Source organism: Rhyacophila brunnea, unplaced genomic scaffold (genome assembly GCF_057557595.1).
Source record: "Rhyacophila brunnea isolate RB1 unplaced genomic scaffold, BYU_Rbru_1.0 scaffold_10, whole genome shotgun sequence".
Lineage (NCBI taxonomy): Eukaryota > Metazoa > Arthropoda > Insecta > Trichoptera > Rhyacophilidae > Rhyacophila > Rhyacophila brunnea.
Window position 1 is genome coordinate 11516254 of NW_028232752.1, and position 20672 is coordinate 11536925.

Genomic DNA, 20672 nt, shown 5'->3' on the forward strand with positions numbered 1-20672 from the left:
TTTTGTTAGAAAATAAATCTGCTTGTCGTTTATAACAAATTTCACTCGATATGCAGCGCAGATATAGTGGCAAAATGTCACATCGGCACTTGTGCAGAACTGCATATTCATTCGTCACGACTAGTCGCGTAACATCAATGTTCCGCCATGGCCTCACGTGACCGCATGAAAGAGAGTTGCAATATAGCGCCAGGTTTTTCCCAACTATACAACTGACACGTTATTGTCTATGCTCATGTTTAGAGCATAGAAACTAGCGAGTCGGAAATGACAGTTGTCAATAGACCTTTAATATATGTAGAGATTACAAGGGCACTCAGCCATTTTCCAAAGTATCAAGTTAAAAGAATCATGATAAACCTTTTCACGTAAAACATAGTTTAATTTAACTTCATTCTATCTGTCTACTACTCATGTATTTGTGCTACCTATATAAACGATACAAAATACTAACGTGTGTTTTTCTTCAATACTGCCCATATAATATCACATGTCACATACAAAAGCAACCGTCTGAATAGAAAATAGTAACAGGGGTAGTTGACTAAAAAAATAACAACTACTTCCCTTATAAATGTATGACCATATCCCAGGCGAAACGATTTTTAATGTGAGTCCTATCTATGTATTCGATAAAAATGTGCTGCGTAGGATATATTATGAGCCTATACTATACGGAGGATAATAGCGTATTCGACTCGATTTGCGCATGTATTCTATACATACGACTGCTTTCGGCCACTACGGCAGCTATCTAGGGTAAATTTGTATCGAAGTATTAGCACTTATTGTAACACTTACAATAAGTTAGTTTTAATTTTTACAATGAGTGCTATGTTTTATCAGCACCCCATTTGGCTGTGATAAGTTTTAGAGCGAGATAGACAGTTTTGACTGTTTAGACGGCTAACTTATTGTGATTGTTACAATAAGTGTTAATACTTCGATACAAACTTACTCTAGATAGCCGCAGTAGCGGCCGAAAGCAGTCTTGTGTATAGAATAGATGCACTGGTGCTCTACAATCTCTTCCAAGAAAAATATATCTTCGCATTTGATAAACTTGGTAAAATCCGATTAGGCGGACCATGCAGTAAGAATGGAAGATGGGTGGTGTCAACGGTGATGCTAGAGCGGTTGGCGCGCATACATGGAGAATACTAGCTCAGAAAAGGGGAAGATGGAAGAAGTTTTTGTAGAGGCTAGAATCCACCCTGAGTTGTTGGGCCACTTATAATGATGAGACTATCAACATTTGCTAAAATATTCCTCTGTAGACAATTCTAAATTAAAAATACGGTAGTATATTTAAAAAAATATTAAGCCAAGTAGATTCTAAAACAAATAGTCGGTAGTAAAAATTCAAAATAATGTAAAAAAGTTTTACAACTTTCACATCTGCTTCAAATGACGGAAGTTTTTTAGAAGGTATAACATAAATGTTGACATAAGGGAAGACCAATTCTCTACCAAAATCTTAACGATAGGGAAAAAATATTTTTTACGTCGTGAATTTAAATGAAAACAAATGGTCTTTAGCGGCCGCCTGGTTAAAAATTAATTCAGATAAAATCTTTTTTTTCATTGGCTACAATTTAATAAAACTAAGTATCTTGCCCGCCTTGCAAAGACGTTTCATAACAGATTTTTTTACGAGTAATGACTATTATTAGCTACATGATCAGTTTTTGTGATATGTGATCATGCTTTGGGTCTAAATAAATATAAAAAATGTGAATTTACCATACCGGTGATTCAAACCTGAAACCCAAGTCTTCCCAAGCGGATACGTAGTCACTTATAGTTATCGTAGGCATGGCCCCCACAAGAGGGGGGGGTGACAGGGCTCTAGCTTGGAAGCCCGGGCATAGGAGGGGCCCGGCGTGGTGTGTCAACCAGCTAAGTGACATCACAAATTTACTCTTATAGAAATAAAAGTCGCCTGCGACGCTGCTTGCCTTCAGAACTGTTAAATATGTTATGTGTAGTTGTGCGTTGCAATTTGATGTGATATCATGATTTATATACTTAAATGATAATACCTGTGTAGAATTTTGGAAAAAGTACTGTAGTGCTATTTTAAAATACTAAAGGAAAAATGCTCTGCCATTATAGACATAGGGTAACAGGGTGTAGAGCATCACACGACCCGTAGCCTTAGCAATAGGTAGGTGGGCCCGGCAAAGATCCTGGCCTGGGACCGATGATCGTAGGTGTGCATATAATTTTATAGGAGTAATGTTGGATTATCGTTTAACTTAGTGACGTTCATAATTATTAATAATGTCTTGCTAATGGTAAGAAAAAATAATTTTAATTGATGTTTAACTGTGATATTTTAGCCCATAAATGGCTATGAAGGATTGTTATTGAATTATTATTACGTTTCATACATAATAGTATCATAGATAGTTCATAAGCATGACTAGGATTTATAATCCTGGGATCCTATGTTATTTTATTTTCCATATTTTTCAGGGTTGAATTCACTGGAATCCCATGATGTATGGATTTGATTTTACGATCAGTGTCGATTGTGGTGTCTATGATGAGAACATCACTCAGCATTACAAATATGATTCACTTAGATATTCAAGTTTTGTTTTCAAAACAAATCGGAGTTGCGGAAGCGCTTGGTCAGCACTAGGAATCCCGAGCTATTTTCGATACTTATGAATCCCGGGATTGATAAACATAAACCCGAAACTTTCAGGACTCATTTTTTATCAATTTTTATGGAAAATAAAATAAAAACGAAAATATAATAGAAAAAATACTTTTAATAACAAATAACTACATTAGAAATAAACTTAGTTTGAAAGAAGTTTGATTTATACCCATGTGTAAGTTTCCGATTCATTTTATTTTTTCACATAAATTAATAAAAATGAGAAAGATTGGAAAAAACAATGCTTCACACTATTAACAAAATAATTCCACCATGATCTCATACGTTTTACGGCAGTTTCATATTTATTTGGCTGACTAATTAGATTTATGAAGCGGAAAGGCCATAAGTACACCATGATTTGCTTTACTATTTTAAATCTCGCTAACCCATCCATAAAGTCTTTACTATCAGAAACAGCAATCTCATATTAAATTCACATTATTATTTATATAACAATATTATTTACTCCTTTAAACTTATGTGTTTCCAAGATTGAACGTATACAATATTAACAATAAATGTCTTAAAAAGTATAAATTAAACTAGATTTATTTTTGACCGATTTTATCAATGTTATTTGTAAATATAAAATTTTTATATTAACAATGGAAAAAGATGTTAATCCCGGGACCAGTCCCGGGATTGTCAAATTGTAATCCCGAAATCAGAATTTTGGCTCGGGATTGGATTTCCTAGTCAGCACTCCCTCGTAACCGAATAATATAAATAATCATAACCTAGTTCAACGATGACTAATATGATTTAGTAACCTGGATAAATAGTGACTCTTGCAATATATTGATTTTATTTATATAAATAGCAAAAGATGATTGAGAGGAATTATTCACTCCTGACTCGTCACTCGACACAGTCACCGCATTTCTCACTCGACCACCGTCATTCTCAGTATTATCGTTAACAGTGGATCGGTAGTTGTTGCTACCGGATCACAGCTCGATCTGAGTACGAGCTCACCGCGATTACTCTGCACCGTTAATCTATACTCCGTCCATTGCAACTCTCTGTACTTTGCATCAAGATAATAAACATCTACATCCATCTCAACTACTGCTGCATTTATTGACCCCTTCATGTCTAGAAAATAATTAGATTACAAAATAGGTATATTAAAATATATATTTTTTAAATTATATGTATGCTTAACTATTTATTTTATTCAACGAATAATTCACAAGATTTAAGAATATACCATTCTGATTATTGAACATACATAATTTTGAATAACACTTTCTGAGAAAATATATTATAACCGATAGATCTATAATAACATATTATATATATATAGAATATATTATAACCAATAAATGCAACGAACGGGGCGTAAACCCAGGAGATGCCGGGTTTGCTTCTCTGCCAGGGTGGCTTACCTTTATCAAAAAGTTTTTTTCGATTGGTTATAATATATTTTCTCAGAAAGTGTTTTTCAATATTATGTATGTTCAATAATAAGAATGGTACATTCTTAAATCTTGTGAATTATTCGTTGAATAAAAGAATTAGTTGATTCTAATATCATTTAACTTGGACCATTTAACTTGTTCAAACTTAACTCAGCTCTGCTCACCGAGTTGTTTTACTGCGGATCAAAATCTCCTGAGTTCTTTCCTTTTTATTTTTACACTGTGTAACTGTAAATTGAGACGTCATAACGAATAAACATCTCTGTAGATTAACACTCATCGAGTCTTATTACTAAAATACACCGTACACTGGACCACGTGAAGGGATCGGGACCCGTTGGTAAGGATTTCCGTTGCCGAAAACATAACACTATTACAATACACTAAAATATTTTTTATGCATAAAATCCTAGTCATTTTGTCGAATGTTATAATCCCAGGATTTACAAAATATTAATTTCTTAATCCCGGGATTTTAATCCTTAATCGTGGTCGTTGGGATTTAATTGAAATTCATGTCGATAGTTTACGTTGGCGATAACATTCAAAGTTTCAATATTAATTAATACTTTCTAGACGAAAAACTAATACCATTAAGTAGATTTGAACCGATAATTCAACACCATTACGTATTAAGCCGAATAACTAAAATATCAATTCATGTGATCAAAACACGTCCAGCCTTAAAATGATTGCCAATATAAATTTACTTTAATAAAAGCTATTCAATGGAACTATTATAATCAATACTGAGCTATCAGATTTGAAAATCTTTACCCTAATTTGATAGTATAAATTAATTTTATAACATATTCGTACCTACTATACTTTCCCAAATTAAGTCACCCACAGACTAACGCTTGCAACACCAAATTACTCGTAGTGTCTAGAGCCGACCAAAAAGGATCAATACTTTTGTCAGTATCAGATCAATCAATACTTTTTCTCTAGTTGGAAAATTTAAATAGTGATTAGCTTTTACCTTGCATTAGAATATTATAAATATTTATTCATCACTCTAGATAGGGCATATTAATCTGAAATAGAATATTGTATTTGTTCATTTTATGCCATTAACAATTCGACTGTGTTTAGGGAAAAGGGCGTAACCCTCGATTTTTCGAAAAGTACTTTTATTAGATATTAACAATATATGCAACTAAATACACGGTCTATAAAAGGGAACGCAAATGCCGAATTATTATCTAAATTCGGGTTTTAATTGAGATTGATTAAGTTTTAATTTAAGGAAAAAAGCATTTACCCTGAATTTTAATGATTTTTCTGTAATAACTTCTTTAATTATTATTAAATCGAAAATATATTACACCAAATCATCAATCATCATGCACCCAATGTTTCTGCCTATTTTTTTTTTAGATATTAAACTAAAATCATTCAAAAAACGTTTTTTGCCCCTCCTGTAAAATTTGTTCTTTGAGGGTTACGCCCTTTTTCCTAAACACGGTATATTCACACAAATATGTATGTAATGTACATAGTAATATTTCGATCAGAAAATTTGCCGATTTAAAGTTAATAATATGACACGTCGTTTGCAGTCGTTATGTCAAAAACATCTAACTCCTGCAGTGTTATCAGTAAAATAAAAAAAAAAATATCGCATAACGAAATAAATAAGTACCTTGAAATGGGGTAAGATTAGACCAATGTTATTTATAAAGCTTTTTATAACTTATTAATGTTGCCTGAAATTTTATTAAATATAGTATCCTGCATGATTATAATTTGAATACTAGTTGTATTATCACGATGACTGTTTTTTTTCTAAAAATAATACTGCATTTTTGTAGTATTATAAAATTAATATTGATTGCTGTGACTGTCAAAAACGGTTACTATGAAAATAATAATTATATTTATATACCCCGTTTATGGGATATATTCTAATATTGGGAATAAAATACTGAGTTATATCTTTTCATACAACTCAGTTTATATGTTTCAATCCTCTCGTATTGCGACCCGAGAACTACAGGGTTCTAAGTGTAGAACTGCAGCAAATAGTTATGGGCAGTTAAAGTTTTGAACGCTTGTATTTTGTTAATTTTTGTGAATGTTTTCAATTTTTTTTTTGATTGAATAATCAAGTATGGTATTGATATGGTGTAACTATCAATCTACGTTAAAACTAGTTTTTAATTGTATATATTATCATAAATTCTGTTGGAACTATGTCCACTTGAAAGTCAAAGAAATTGCCTCTACTACAAGATTCTAACTGAAATTTGTATGTAAATCCTGGTGATTCAGGACACAAAGTTTCAGTTTTCATGTTAAAATAAATAAAATTCTTGAAAGTTATCTAGTATAATATTTTTTTTAGAAAATGTGTGGAAATTGCTGACAAAATGGGAAATCTGGAAAACTTTTTTTTTTGTAATTGTAATTTATAAATAGGTAGGTATATTGTATTAATATAGAAACTAATCTTTATTATATTTATTATGTCACTTATATTCGTTTTTTAATAGATTCACTGCTGAGCTGATAATTATTTTTTAATTAGCACATTTAAATAATACGTTAATTACATCGATTGGCCAGGTAACTCAAACGCACCAGTCGTGGGCTCAGCACCCGATAATTATATAACTTTTTCAAAAGAATTTATATTTATTTTTTAATTTTTAATTTTTCAACAAGTTATATTAAACTGAGAATTTTTAAATAAGTAAAAAATAATAATAATAAAATAGTAAAACAAAATACGCGAGAAAAGGTGTAATATTGAACGATATATCGTAATTCAACTTTTTTGTGGTAATTAGTAATAATAATAACCAAGTAAAAATATATAAAAATATTACCACTTTAAACACTTAAATAAAATTATTTTCATCCTAAAAATATTGTATATTTTATATCTCGAGCGTTATAACGAGCTATTTACCTGAAAAAAAAAACTATTTGCAGAAGACATCTTCACAAACTCTATTTTTTAGTGGGTATGTATATTTGGGACACATTTCTTTGACAACTGTTAGTATTGACATTATCTGTAGACGATCTTGCCTTCGGGCACTCTAAGTAAATCTCAGTTCTTTCGATATTCTGTGAAATGTTTGGCTTGCAAATGGAAAATTTTTCTCAATGTACATGCTCGATTTCAAGTTTGAAAATGAATATAAAATAATATAATCAAATATTTCCACATATTATCTTCTATAAATATTTCTTTATTTATTTTTTTATTAAGCCCAAATTACACAACCAGAATCACCGATTTAACGATCATCAAGCCCTATCATAAGATATCAGTACCTATATTATGTAGATGTATGAAATAACCATGTGTTATATAATATGATACACTACAATAATATTACGAAACAAAAATAATATGCTAGTACCTACGTATTTATACAATAAGAAACCTGTTTCTTGTCCAAATACAATTTCCAATATTGATTTTTAATATTAGAATATGAAGAAAAACTGTTTAGTATTGCCACCAAGCTAAGCAATTTGGTTTATTTATAATTTATTGTTAACGCTAGCAACACATAATGTTTATTATGAATCAATGTCATAAAATGTATTTATATCTTAAATTAATTACTATGACTATTTATTATTACTATTATTAATTACATATATAAAAACTTCTTCATTATTCTATAACATAATATATCTACATACTGAAATCATGACATGATACGTAATTAACATTGTTAATACTGTACTAATCGTATATCTGGACATTATCTAACAAGCAAAATTTTTGTTATAAACAATGTTATTGTCTTCAAATAATACTTCTAGAATAATCTCAATTCATTCAATACTATCATGTTTTACTTTTTTACTCAAAACTGATTACACACGCCGTTAAAGGAATGGTGCAAACCCCCAATTCTTCAAAAACAATGCACTCCATACCAATGATGAAACATTAGTATAAAATTCGCGATTCAACTATAAATCGCTTCACAGTTTAACTATAATAATTAATAGAAGTCATTGTTAAAAATGATAATAAATCTTATTGCATATCGAAAAAATACTATTTTTATTATCTCCGACTGTAAAATATTAATTCAAGCATCAACACAATCAAGTTGGTAACTGAATAGTTTCATATAAATTATATCGAAGGTTGACGATTTCTAACAACCATCAACGGGAGTCACAAGTCTGTATATCTACTGGACGGTGTAATTAGGCCTTTAGAAAGTATTTATTAATTTATCAACTCACCTAGAAAGCTTGTAACGACCTTCAATCATATTATTCCAGCGCATTTTCATACGTATAATATTATGTCGATTTTATAATTAAGTAAATTTATGATTTTTATTTGTGTAGGTTCTTCGCACAATGTGATTTTTTAGTTGAGTGTTTGTGATATAATAAATATAAAATAATTACACATTTTATTGTTTATGTAATTTCCTGCCATATACTGTTAGGCGTAAACTATAAAGCGAATGAGGAGTCTGGTGTTGACATATTAATTAAATTTTCGAATCATCACCATCCCATACATAATATTATATATAATGTACTCTGCCAATCATGTTGATGTTACAAAGTTGACACCTTAATACAAGTGTAATGTACCGATGTAAACAAAAAATATAATAATATGTAATGTAAAAATAAGCAATCGTCTACTTACATTGTTTTCAATAATAATTATGATATACAATTAATTATTATTATTCAGAAATTCAGTGCTGAAAGTGGAAACAATACATATCCAACCAGTTCAACATTCTTTACTTGAGTTGATATTTAAAAATATAATAAACTACCAATAATTAACATCAGGCACTGATACATCAAATTTTATTAATATTTTGACTGGCATCATATCAGTGTTGAAAAGTGGAGGTATACTGTATAGATCCGATATTAATAGTGCACTAAACTTTTTCAGACATTCTTGTTTGTTTTCATTAAACCAATAATACACATTGCAAATCTTGTTTGTTAGTTTTTAAAATTCAATTAAAACTATCTTAACGGCCTACTGTCTAAGCTAAACCATAATAGATAGAAAATTATTTTTTATTTATTTGGTTAGACAATGTTTCATTGTATTTCAAAAAACCAAAATCATCTGCAATTTCTATTCTTAGTTCAATGAAAACAAATAATTATTGTCGAATCTCTCCAGCTTAATTTCATGATTATAATTTGGTTTAGGTAGGGTTTAATTAATTTTTAACAACTGACCAACACCATCTGCTATTTGTATTCTTAGTTAAATGAAAAAAAATCGGTGTGTGTATTTATGTATGTGCATTAGAAGTTATAATTCTTTGCCGTAACAAAACAAAAACAAAACTTGTGATAAACTAGATTCTTTGACTAGCTCTTAATTATCTTGTTAAATTATACACTCAAGAAAAAGGACCGCTTATTGGAACGCCGTTGGTTTATTTTTTACACTTTAACTTATATTATTAACTGACGTTTAATCGTTTGTTTACGTAAGGAATTGCAAATGGCCGACAATAATAAATTCGCTGCCTGGGCAACGGAACAATTCTAAACTATAATATTATACTGTATAATCGTCACGATTGCAGTATCATACTGTGACGTAAATATAGTGCGTTCGGCTGATAACCGAACAATCGGTGGTTCGAATCCAATCGAGTGCGTTTTTTTCGTGTAAAAAAATAAATTATGTGTTACATGTTACACACCAAAAATACACTCTGATCTGATTTCCCAAACGCGCCAAAAGAAGTAGGTATAACTTCAAAAAAGAAATAGACCAGCATTAAAAAATATGACTGACGAAGCTTAGTGTGCACTATTAATGTCAAATCTCCACAGCATACCTACACCATTGCGTCATATAAATACATCATATACAAAGTCGGGTTAGTTACACCATTTATAACTCAAGAACGGCTGAACCGATTTTTATGATCTTTGATTTGTTGGATTTGTCTCCGCCTCGAATAGCAGAATAACTATTAAAACATCGGGTAAATCACGGAAACAATAAATTATGAAAAAAATTCATTTTCTCATACATATTGTATGGAACGGATTTTGACTGATATCGATGAATTTGAACGATGAACCTCGCGCATTCAAAAAGTAAGAAAATCACAAAAAAAAAATCCGTATACAACGCCATCTTTGATACATGACAGAAACAATAAACAAGAAACAAACAAACAAAAGAAAGAATGATAGTCGAAATGTCTAAATGTCAATGGTGTAGTGTGCCCAATTCGTGCTTCATGTCAACAGCTCAATTTGCTTGAAAACGATACTCATTGGGACATGACAATTGCTGAAGCAATTGTTTCTGCATCTCCAAGTCAGATACGCACATTATTTGATATCATTATTTCGACATGCTTCCCATCGAATCCACCTGAACTGTGGAACAAGTACAAGGATGACATGTCAGAAGACATTTTACATCGAATTCGTATCCGTTCAGGAAATCCCGATCTCGAGGTGAATGAGGAGATATATAACCAGGCTTTGCTTTTGTTCGAATACATGTGTCACCTCATTAGGAATGCCAACGCCACATCGTGGAATGAACGACGCTTTCAATCGAGAATTGGAACGTGAACGTGAATATGATCGAGATGCATTGAACCAATCAGTTCGAACGAATGTACCACTGTTGAATCTCCAACAAAAAGAAGTGTACGATACGTTAATGAAGGCAATTGATGATGGAAATGGTGGCTTATTTTTCCTCGACGCGCCAGGTGAAACTGGAAAGAAATTCCTCATGTCATTGATTTTGGCTACTGTTCGTGCGAGATCCAAAAATACTGTAGAAGTTGCTTCTTCTGGGATAGCGGCCACGTTGCTAGAAGGATGCCGAATGTCTCATTCAACGTTGAAATTGCCTTTAAACCTTCAAACGACTGAAAAACCGACATGCAACATTGTGAAACACTCAGCAATGGCCAAAGTTTTGGTAGCAAATAAAATCATTACCTGGGATGAATGCACAATGGCGCACAAACGCACATTGAAAGCACTCAATCGAACTATGAAAAATCTGCGCAATGACTCAAGAAGTTTTGGAGGCGCAATGATTCTACTATCTGGCGATTTCCGCCAAACACTACCAGTCATTCCAAGATCGACCGCTGCCGATCAAATAAATGCTTGCCTCAAATCATCGACTCTGTGGCGCTATGTGAAGAAACTTCAGCTGACGACAAACATGCGAGTTGCATTGCTAAACGATCCATCTGCCACAGATTTCTCCAAAAAATTGCTAGCTATCGGCAATGGCCGTATTCCTGTAGATGAATCGAACGGATTGATTTCGTTTCCGCTGAATTTTTGCAATTTCGTCACAACTAAAGACGAACTCATCAACAAAGTGTTCCCGAACATCATTGCTAACCACAAAAATCATAATTGGTTGAGTGAACGAGCATTCTTGCGGCAAAGAACAATGATGTGGATTACTTAAACTTCACAATTCAAAATCTAATCGTTGGTCCACTGCATTCCTCCAAATCTATCGACTGTGTAACAAACGAAGACGAAGCAACCAACTATCCAACTGAATTTTTAAACTTATTGGATCTGCCTGGCTTGCCACCGCACAATTAATATAGAAGGTTGGCTTGGTAGTCATCATGCTTGAAATCTAAACCAACCAAAACTATGTAACGGAACGCGTTTGGTGGTGAGAAAACTTATGGGTAATGTGATTTACGCGACGATAATCAAAGGAATGTTCAAAGGTGAGGAAGTTCTCATTCCGAGAATTTCGATGATCCCAACGGATATGCCATTTGAGTTTAAATGAATTCAATTTCCAATTCGTTTTGCATTCGGCATGACGATCAACAAATTACAAGGCCAATCGTTGAGTATTTGTGGCCTGAAATCTAGAAAATGAATGTTTCTCTCACGGTCAATTGTACGTAGCATGTTCATATGTCGGCAAAACATCTGCTTTGTTCATTTTCGCACGTGACAACAAATGAAAAATGTCGAAAATCACAATGTGCTTCAATGAAGGGAATCGACTCGAGTGCAACCCATCCAGAAAATAGTTTAAGAGAAAGTAGTACAACAATGCTACGCGAATCATTTTGATTCGCTTTAATAAAGCAAATGCCTTGCTGCCACGTGAATTACATTCTTTTTTTTTCTTTTGACCTTGTCCGATCCTAATAGAATCATATTATGAACCTCCATAGAGTGGAGGTTTGTATAAACAGATTTTATTTTTACGAGAAATGGATGTCAGCCACTTGTTCAACCTATTAGGACCATACTCTGACTCATGCACAAATTGAAAAACAACATGTGAACTTGCCAGACCCAGGATTCGAACCTGGGACCCTCGACACTATAGATCGGCGCTTAATCCACCCAACCATCGCGGGTGTACAGTGTGTATAGTTCAATGTAATTAAAATACTTTTCATTTTGATTTGATTTTTGCACATTTATTGAACTTATTCATTTTGAGTATTCATTTTAACTTAATAAAAAACTGAATTTAATTCAGCTTATAAGTTAACACAAGATTATTGATTCTGAAGGGGTACGAAGTTCGCCGGGTCAGCTAGTAATATATAAAGTAAAAAATTACAAAATTAAATACATCAAAAAATAATTACTCATACAAAACGCACAAATCGAAGGACAGCCGGTGCATGTGGACAAATTCAAGAGACAGCAAGCGATCACTCTGTTCTGCTCTTCGTATGCACTAAACACATTAAATACAAGGTTGCGGTGAATCTAGTGATATTTCATGCATCGTATCACTTAGGATAGGACTTCCGCTGAAGTCAAAACGCCAGAAATGACAGGTTAATAATTGTTCACCTGCCAATCAATTGTGTACGTTCAGCGTTCATGCGGAAACCGGTTTAGTCAACTTACTATTGCTTGGCTTAGAGTGCCAAACATCACAATATATTAATCTGTAAGCAAGAGGGAAACTATAGCACGTCCATACTGCCAAAATTACCGAAGGGAAAAATTACATTAAATAATAATTATGGTGATGTTTCGTCTTTTATCTGGTATTTGTTAGAGAGACAATTTCAATTTCTCACATTTCTCTTATAATCAATGTTTTTTTATAATATTTAAGCATTTAGGAAAATTGTCCGCAGACATATTTCTATGTCCGCATACAGAAATTGTGGTATGCTAAAATAATATACTAATTCATAGACACTAAATCTTCACGACATTTTTTGCAGGACGAAGGTCATTATCTTATTTTATTTTTGTCTTCACATTTTTAGTTTTAAGATTTGTAAAATACAAGAATATACGAATATTGTGCAATTTGCATAAGTAATTATAGTTTCCATTGTATAGGAACTTTATTATTTATTTATCCATTAAAACATATTGAATTTTTTTAATATTATATTTTTCATACTGATTTTAGTACAGACAAGAGAGAGACAATTTTAGGGATGATCCCTATTTATACATAATATTGAAACTATTTTTCTAGTTTTTTTAATTCCAAAATATTTACCTTTGTTTATATTTGCGTCGAAAAGTCAGAAGAGGTTTATATCTGGCTACATACTTTTGTTCGATTTATATGAAGTGTAAATGCGAAGTCTATTTTTCCCGCTAGTATTTATTGGCTTGTGCGTCCCTGTTAACTATATTATAAATCAGGGACATCGGTTGCTTGTTCTCTCAAGGTACTGAACTAACCTGCCATTCGTAATACCAATTATTGGACTGCCAATAACTAACTGTATTCAACCAAATCGCTTTGGATATTGATAAAATCCATCTATGTACATTATTCAAATAGGGTATATTTTGCTCATTCAGTATACTTACATGTGTATAATTAATATAATATTGTATAAGTACTGTTTATCAAATAACTGCTTCTATTTAAATATGTTTTATTACTTTTTTATATTTCTCATGTTGTGAACATCTTAAATTTGTAGTTTATAAATTTTACTTTATGTAAATATATAAATTTTAATTGAATAATTATCACTCAAGATATTTTTTTTTTTTTTAATAAAATTGTTAAAGACATCATGGGTAATAGCACCTATACGCGTGCATGGATTTACTGGCAGCAATAATTTTATCTAAACTATCGTGATAATTAGCTGTTTACACGTAAAAGCACTGACGTGTCTGTACAATCTCATTGTTGAAGAGTAAGCGAGACGCGATGATATCATTTTATGGTACTATTTCACAGGTCATAAAAAATTGGCCGTGATGTAGTTCGTTTTCTTACCGGCAGGTGCATTACTATCGTTCTACTGCGTAGACGCAGATCGAAAAAATCCTAACATTCACATGAAAATTCAAAAGCTTCCGAACTTTTTTGATTCATGCTTGATTTTATTGTTACGGCCGCGATAATACTTACTGTCAGCAGTAAATCAAGCAAGTGTAAAAGGGTATTAATGGTATTAATCACGCTATAGTGAAAGATTTTTTACATAATAATAACAACATTAATATAATATATAAAGTTTACCGTCATTTACATATCGCAATGCCATATAGCTGTGTATTTAAAATTTTATTGAGCTTTTGATTATTAGGAACTTCATAATAATATTAACTTTGTAACATTAATTTGTTGACTGATTGTCTATATTGCGATATACTAGAACAGTGAAGAAAAGTAATATGCATGTTTATTATCAATATTGTCGATATTATAATATTGTATCTGTATTTATACACAATACAGTTTTCTACAATAGAAATAGATTACAGGGTATTGTTTACAAAATCGATGCCAGGAATGATGTTTGTATATTCTATACTATACAATAGAAAATATTGATTTTTGACATTATGATTGTATGTTAAAGACATATTCCATGTTTATTCACCCTGTATGTTCAATCGTCTATGTATACATTTCCAACGCATTACTAAAATTGAAATTTAATATCGAAAGGATTCGCTGTTTTTAGGAAAAAACATATTAATTTTATATTCCTACGTTTTGGAGATAAATATTACACAAAAATAACATATTATATAAAAATAATAATAAATTCACAAACAAGATAAATGTACATAAAATAGTATATTATTATGTTTTTTATAAATTATATGGACCTACAATGTAAAATATAATATTTACAATGAAACACAAGTTCCTTATAATTGATTAAAGTTAAATAATATTTTAGGGTCCGCGATGGCCGAGCGGTAGTAACGCGTCGGCTTATAAAGTCAAGTTATAGTATATTTGGACCGGTTCATGTATTTAATAGATTGAGCAAATGACTAATATCTGTTTTTCATAAAGACCTATCAAAAAATGTATATGTGAGGTGGCCAATATACATATTCGAATTATAAAGACAAATAAAACTATTTGACAACGAAAACAATATGGTATTTTAACATTTTTTTTCATTTTAATTACAACGCCATATTTATTTATTAAGATTATGTCATTACGATAAAAAAAATTCAATCCAAGATGATCCTATGGAATTAATTTACATGAGCACCCTTAATTTTCTCGTGAGGCAGTCAACTCATTTGCGTACATAGCCCGCCTTTCTGATAACTCCTCAGAAAAACACTTAATCGACTCAGCATTATCTTTATATTTTCATTACATTTAAAGTAAGTATAGCTCTTTATTATACATATAAATCCAGATACCATTTCCTTAAATTAATTATTCCATTTTTTTCTAATTTTCGCAAAGATATCCATCTTTCTCTCACTCTGTTTCCTAAGTGTCTATCATTCTGACCTATACCATACTGGGTGCAAATTTAGAATTAGTTTGGTTTTATTTGAGAAGATCATATTCTTTAAAATCTTTTTAAGACCAAATAATAGTATCGAGAAAAATATAAATAGCAAGGTTGATCCAGTAATTAATTTCATCGCTTGTCTCATTTGTGTTTGTGACAAGGGAACTATGATAAACAAATGACTCTACACTTTTGAAGCATTGTCATAATAATTACTTAAATATAATATATTAAATAAAGAATATTATAGAATATATTCAAAACAAAATTTTCTTTTGTTTTATACAAAACAAATTTTTAGTTTTTTAAAATAATTCTATTCAACACTATTTTCGTATATTTTAATACTCGAATGATAAAATCCTTTGTAATATTTCCACAATAGATAAAAGCCAATATGCACGGAATATTTAAAAAAAGAACAATCGCCCTTGTATAAGCTAATACATCTCCACCAGACTTTTATTCATTACGCTAGTAGGTTCGTCTACGGTGTGAACCGACGAGCTCTACGCCTCTACGGTTCTACGTTAAACGTAACCAACTTCGGGTCAAGCACTTAATAATTTTATTTTGCCCTATTTTATATATTGAATTTTTAAATTATTGAAATTTTTAGGCATTCGCCTATTCGCGAGTTTTTTTTATAACATTTTTCTATCGAAAATTATTATTTACTCGTAAAATGCTGTTTCATTCAATACCGTTTATTTACTACCCGCGTAGCATTCAGAATTAAGTTTTCATATGAAATATTTACATTCATATTTTTATATGTTAATAAAGAAAATTTATGGTTTCTTACTAAAAACAGAATAAATTTCAAATGAACAAGGTTTCAATTTAACAATGAGTTTTTTTTCTCACCGATAAAATAATAATTTTGAGCATTTTTGTAATTTTGTTCCAACATATAAATTTATTTGTACATTTTTCGAATATTTTAAGTTTGTTTTTTAAAAATAAATATTATTTAATACTTATTGATATTTCGTGACGAATTTTGGTCTTATATTTATTATTTCATATCCTTTCATTAACTTAATTTTACTGTAAAGGATAAAGTTGCTTTTAAAATGTAATCAAATTCAATTACATTATTTACAGCACGAGAGTAGAGTGCATTCGATTTTTAATTAGCATGGCCTTTACGTGCTTTAACTGTCTCTGTAACTGAAACTGTAGACAAATTAAGTAAGCTACATAGTAGTTTTCACTATGTTCGTTTGTAGTGGAGTGATTTAAAACCTTTTTAAAATTATACTTCTTTTGGCGCGTTTGAGAAATCAGATCAAAGTGTATTTTTGGCGTGTGACATGTAACACATAATTTATTTTTTCACACGAAAAAAAACGCACTCCATTGGATTCGAACCACCGATTGTTCGGTTATCAGCCGAACGCACTACCTTTACGCCATGGTATGGTACTGCAATCGTGACGATTATACAATATACTATTAAAGTTAAGAATGGTTCCGTTCCCTAGGCAGCGATTTTATTATTGTCGGCCATAAACGATTAAGCGTCAGAGTGACAGTTGGTACTTTAAAAATAAAAACAACGAGAAACCATTATATAATTTAGTAATATAAGTTAAAGTGCATAGAAATAAACCAACGGCATTCCAATAAACGGTCTTTTTTCTTGAGTGTGTTATTTAACAAGATAATTAAGAGCTTGTCAAAGAATCTAGTTTATCACAAGTTTTGTTTTTGTTTTGTTACGCCAAAGAAATTAAACTTCTAACGCGCGTACATAAGTACTCAGACCGATTTTTTTTATTTGGCGGAACCTCTTCGAGTATTTTGTATAAAATCTCTCAGATCCCAGGGTACGCTCCAAAAAGAAGTACGATTTGCCCTCGTGCCACAATTAATTCTCTTAGTTGTGTAATAATAAAGAAGATATTGAACAAAATATTCTTTTTCTTCTCGTTTGGCGACAGAGTGCAAAATACATCACACAAACAAATGTACAGAAATAAAACTACAGACAACTGTATACACGCAAAATGTCACGAATATTACATTATAAATTCTTTTGAATTATTTTTTGAATATTATATATAAAGTTAATTAAACTATTAGCAAGTGCGAGTACGTTAAGATTAAAATTTGGTGAGATCCTGACGTCGCTAGGAATTGACGTACGTATTTATCATTGATAACTTAATTTAAACCAAAAAATCCATTTCACAATATCGCTGCATCCAACGCAACTGGTGCGTTGCCCATCAGATGGCCATTAGATATAATAAGCATGCTATTTAAATGTGGTAGATAATTAAATTAATCAAAAGGTCCGCAGCCTGAAATTTGTAGAGCGCTTCAAATATATGAGTAGGTACTAGTCAAGCTATGTATTTTTGAGTTTTTCCGGCGTCGTATTTTATAAATTTATTTCTAATAGGTATATATTATATATCTCGGGTGTTTTCAGATTATGTATATTCAATAAAAAATATTACATTAAAAATATTGTGAATTATTTGTTGAATAAAAAAACAGTTTTTGAAAATATTAATAATGAATAAAATTGATTATTCCATAAATTTGATAATGCTAAACTTCTAAAATACGAATTTAATTTTATTGATATTGAATAATAAAAAGATATAGTTATATTTTTATAATATCTGTGACTAAATCTTCCAATTTATTTTATTATGTGTTCATACCTGTGTAATTTATTAATATTATTAATGAGGTGATTATCGGTAGCTGTAGAATAAATTATGTAAGTATTTAATAACATTAATTGTTATTCAATATTGACTAAGAATATTTCAAAATTCCATAATAAATTCTAGAATATCTGATAAAATATCAGGAATTTTTAAAAATCAAAGCAAAGGAAATCTGTAGAAAAAATAGGTAGATTGGATGTTTTCAATTTTCAACGACATTTTAGGGACGCTTATTTTTTATAAAAAAGTTAAAAATACGAAGCGATTTTTTTATTTCTCTCAACACTGCGTGTTACCTATTTAAATTTCCGGCTGTAAAAAAATCTTGATTTTTATAATTAATGAAAAGGGTTAAATTTTAAAATCGAGCTTTATTTTAAATTGATGTTTTAAATGTTTGTTTCATGATATTTTTACGTTTTTTTTTAACTTTATAATATCGCAAATATATGTTGCCGAAGCTCAATATATTATGTAAATATATAATTGCTTTAATGTACAATTAGGTTTTTCACCTATTTCCGTGTATCCAAAGAATTAATTCGGTTAGTATACTTACATTACTACTGTCTCGGCTGCGTTTTTTATGAATTTTGATTATTTTTAGTAGATGTTGACATTATTTCGATTATTAGATGGTTAATTTTTAATAAAAAATATAGGAAATGAACACATATTTAATATTAAATTCTACAGCTTTTTAAAAAGGTTTGTCGATAGCTATTTTGGTTGTAACACAATTATCAAAACTATTCAGATAGGCCGTTTGCCTTTGCTTAAATACTATACGTATATATAGAGACAGAATACATTTTCTTATTCATTCAAACAATATTATAACTTTGTATACTTATTATTAATTTATTAATACTTAATATTACTATCGAAATAGTCTTGATAATGGTGTTAAAACCGAAATAGCTATCGACAAACCTTTTTAAAAACCTGTAGAATTTAATATTAATTATATTTTCATCTCTTGTAAAATAGAACTCTACCAAGTAAATGCTAACTCAATTAATAAAAAAATATAATAAATCTTTTTTTGAATAATATACAATATTTTACTTAATATTAAATTTCATACCTTGAAAAATTTTAGCGACAAAATTATATATTTACTATCATCAAAAATACAGAACAAAAATAAAGACGCGCGTAATGATTAGATGGTCATTCGATATAATTAGCATGCTATTGTGGTAATTGTGGTAATTAAAAAGTAATTGTATAGTCAGCAGTAAATGTGTTTAATGATAAATAATAATGTAATTATTGGTTTGTATTTTACAGATTTGGAAGTTTTTTTTATAACTCAGAATAATATGACAATAATAATTATCAAAATAATATTATGTTTTATTTATGCCCATTGTTAATGAATATATACCAGAACACTGGCATGTTTTTAAATGATATACAAATGAATCTAATGGTGAATCAAATTGTCATGTCGTTATTTCGAGAACCGCCATTATTATAAATTAAAATTTAATCTAAATTTTCGATAACAAAAATGTATTTTAATTTAAATATTCAAGACGTATTTTCTTATGTACATAAACATTCTTCATACATTTTAATTATTATGAATTATCAAATAATAATATACACATAAAATATATTAGTTGGATAAATCAGAAATAAAAGTGTCAACATATTGGGGAAAATCAGGTAACATAAAATTAATGAGAACTGGCTTACCCTAACAGGTGTGGTGTAGTAGGATATGGATCTCGAATGAGAAAAATAATATGAATACAAAATTTTCACGTAAACTAAATGCGCATTCAATATTTGAGGACAGTCGGGGTACTTTGTGTCTATTATGTTTAATGATCTAAATAATAAAGTGAACCCTGCATCAAAACATTGATCCATGCCAACTGGCTCTCACATTTCTATTTTATTAATATGTGTTGTGGGGAAAATCCTACAAGGATTTTTATTACAGTTTTGGTGACTACTAAATATTAGGGTACCATCTGAAGTATTCTTCTCGTGAGTAATAATTTTCTGATACCTATGTAGCTAAAACCTTTTTCAAATATTGTCACGAGATTGGGTATCATTTTTATATTGACTGAACGTAATATATATTTGTAAATTAGAATTATAATATAGGACACATTATTAGGTTACTTGAAATTGTTAGTGATAAGTTTTTAAACGT

The 20672-nt window shown here is 30.3% G+C and overlaps 1 protein-coding gene across 1 annotated transcript in view; it reads right to left on the reverse strand.

Moving 5' to 3' along the window:
* LOC147078890 (RYamide receptor-like) overlaps positions 1-20672 on the reverse strand; it is a 206290-nt gene that overhangs the window by 117453 nt on the left and 68165 nt on the right. The gene's annotated exons all lie outside the window — the stretch shown is intronic.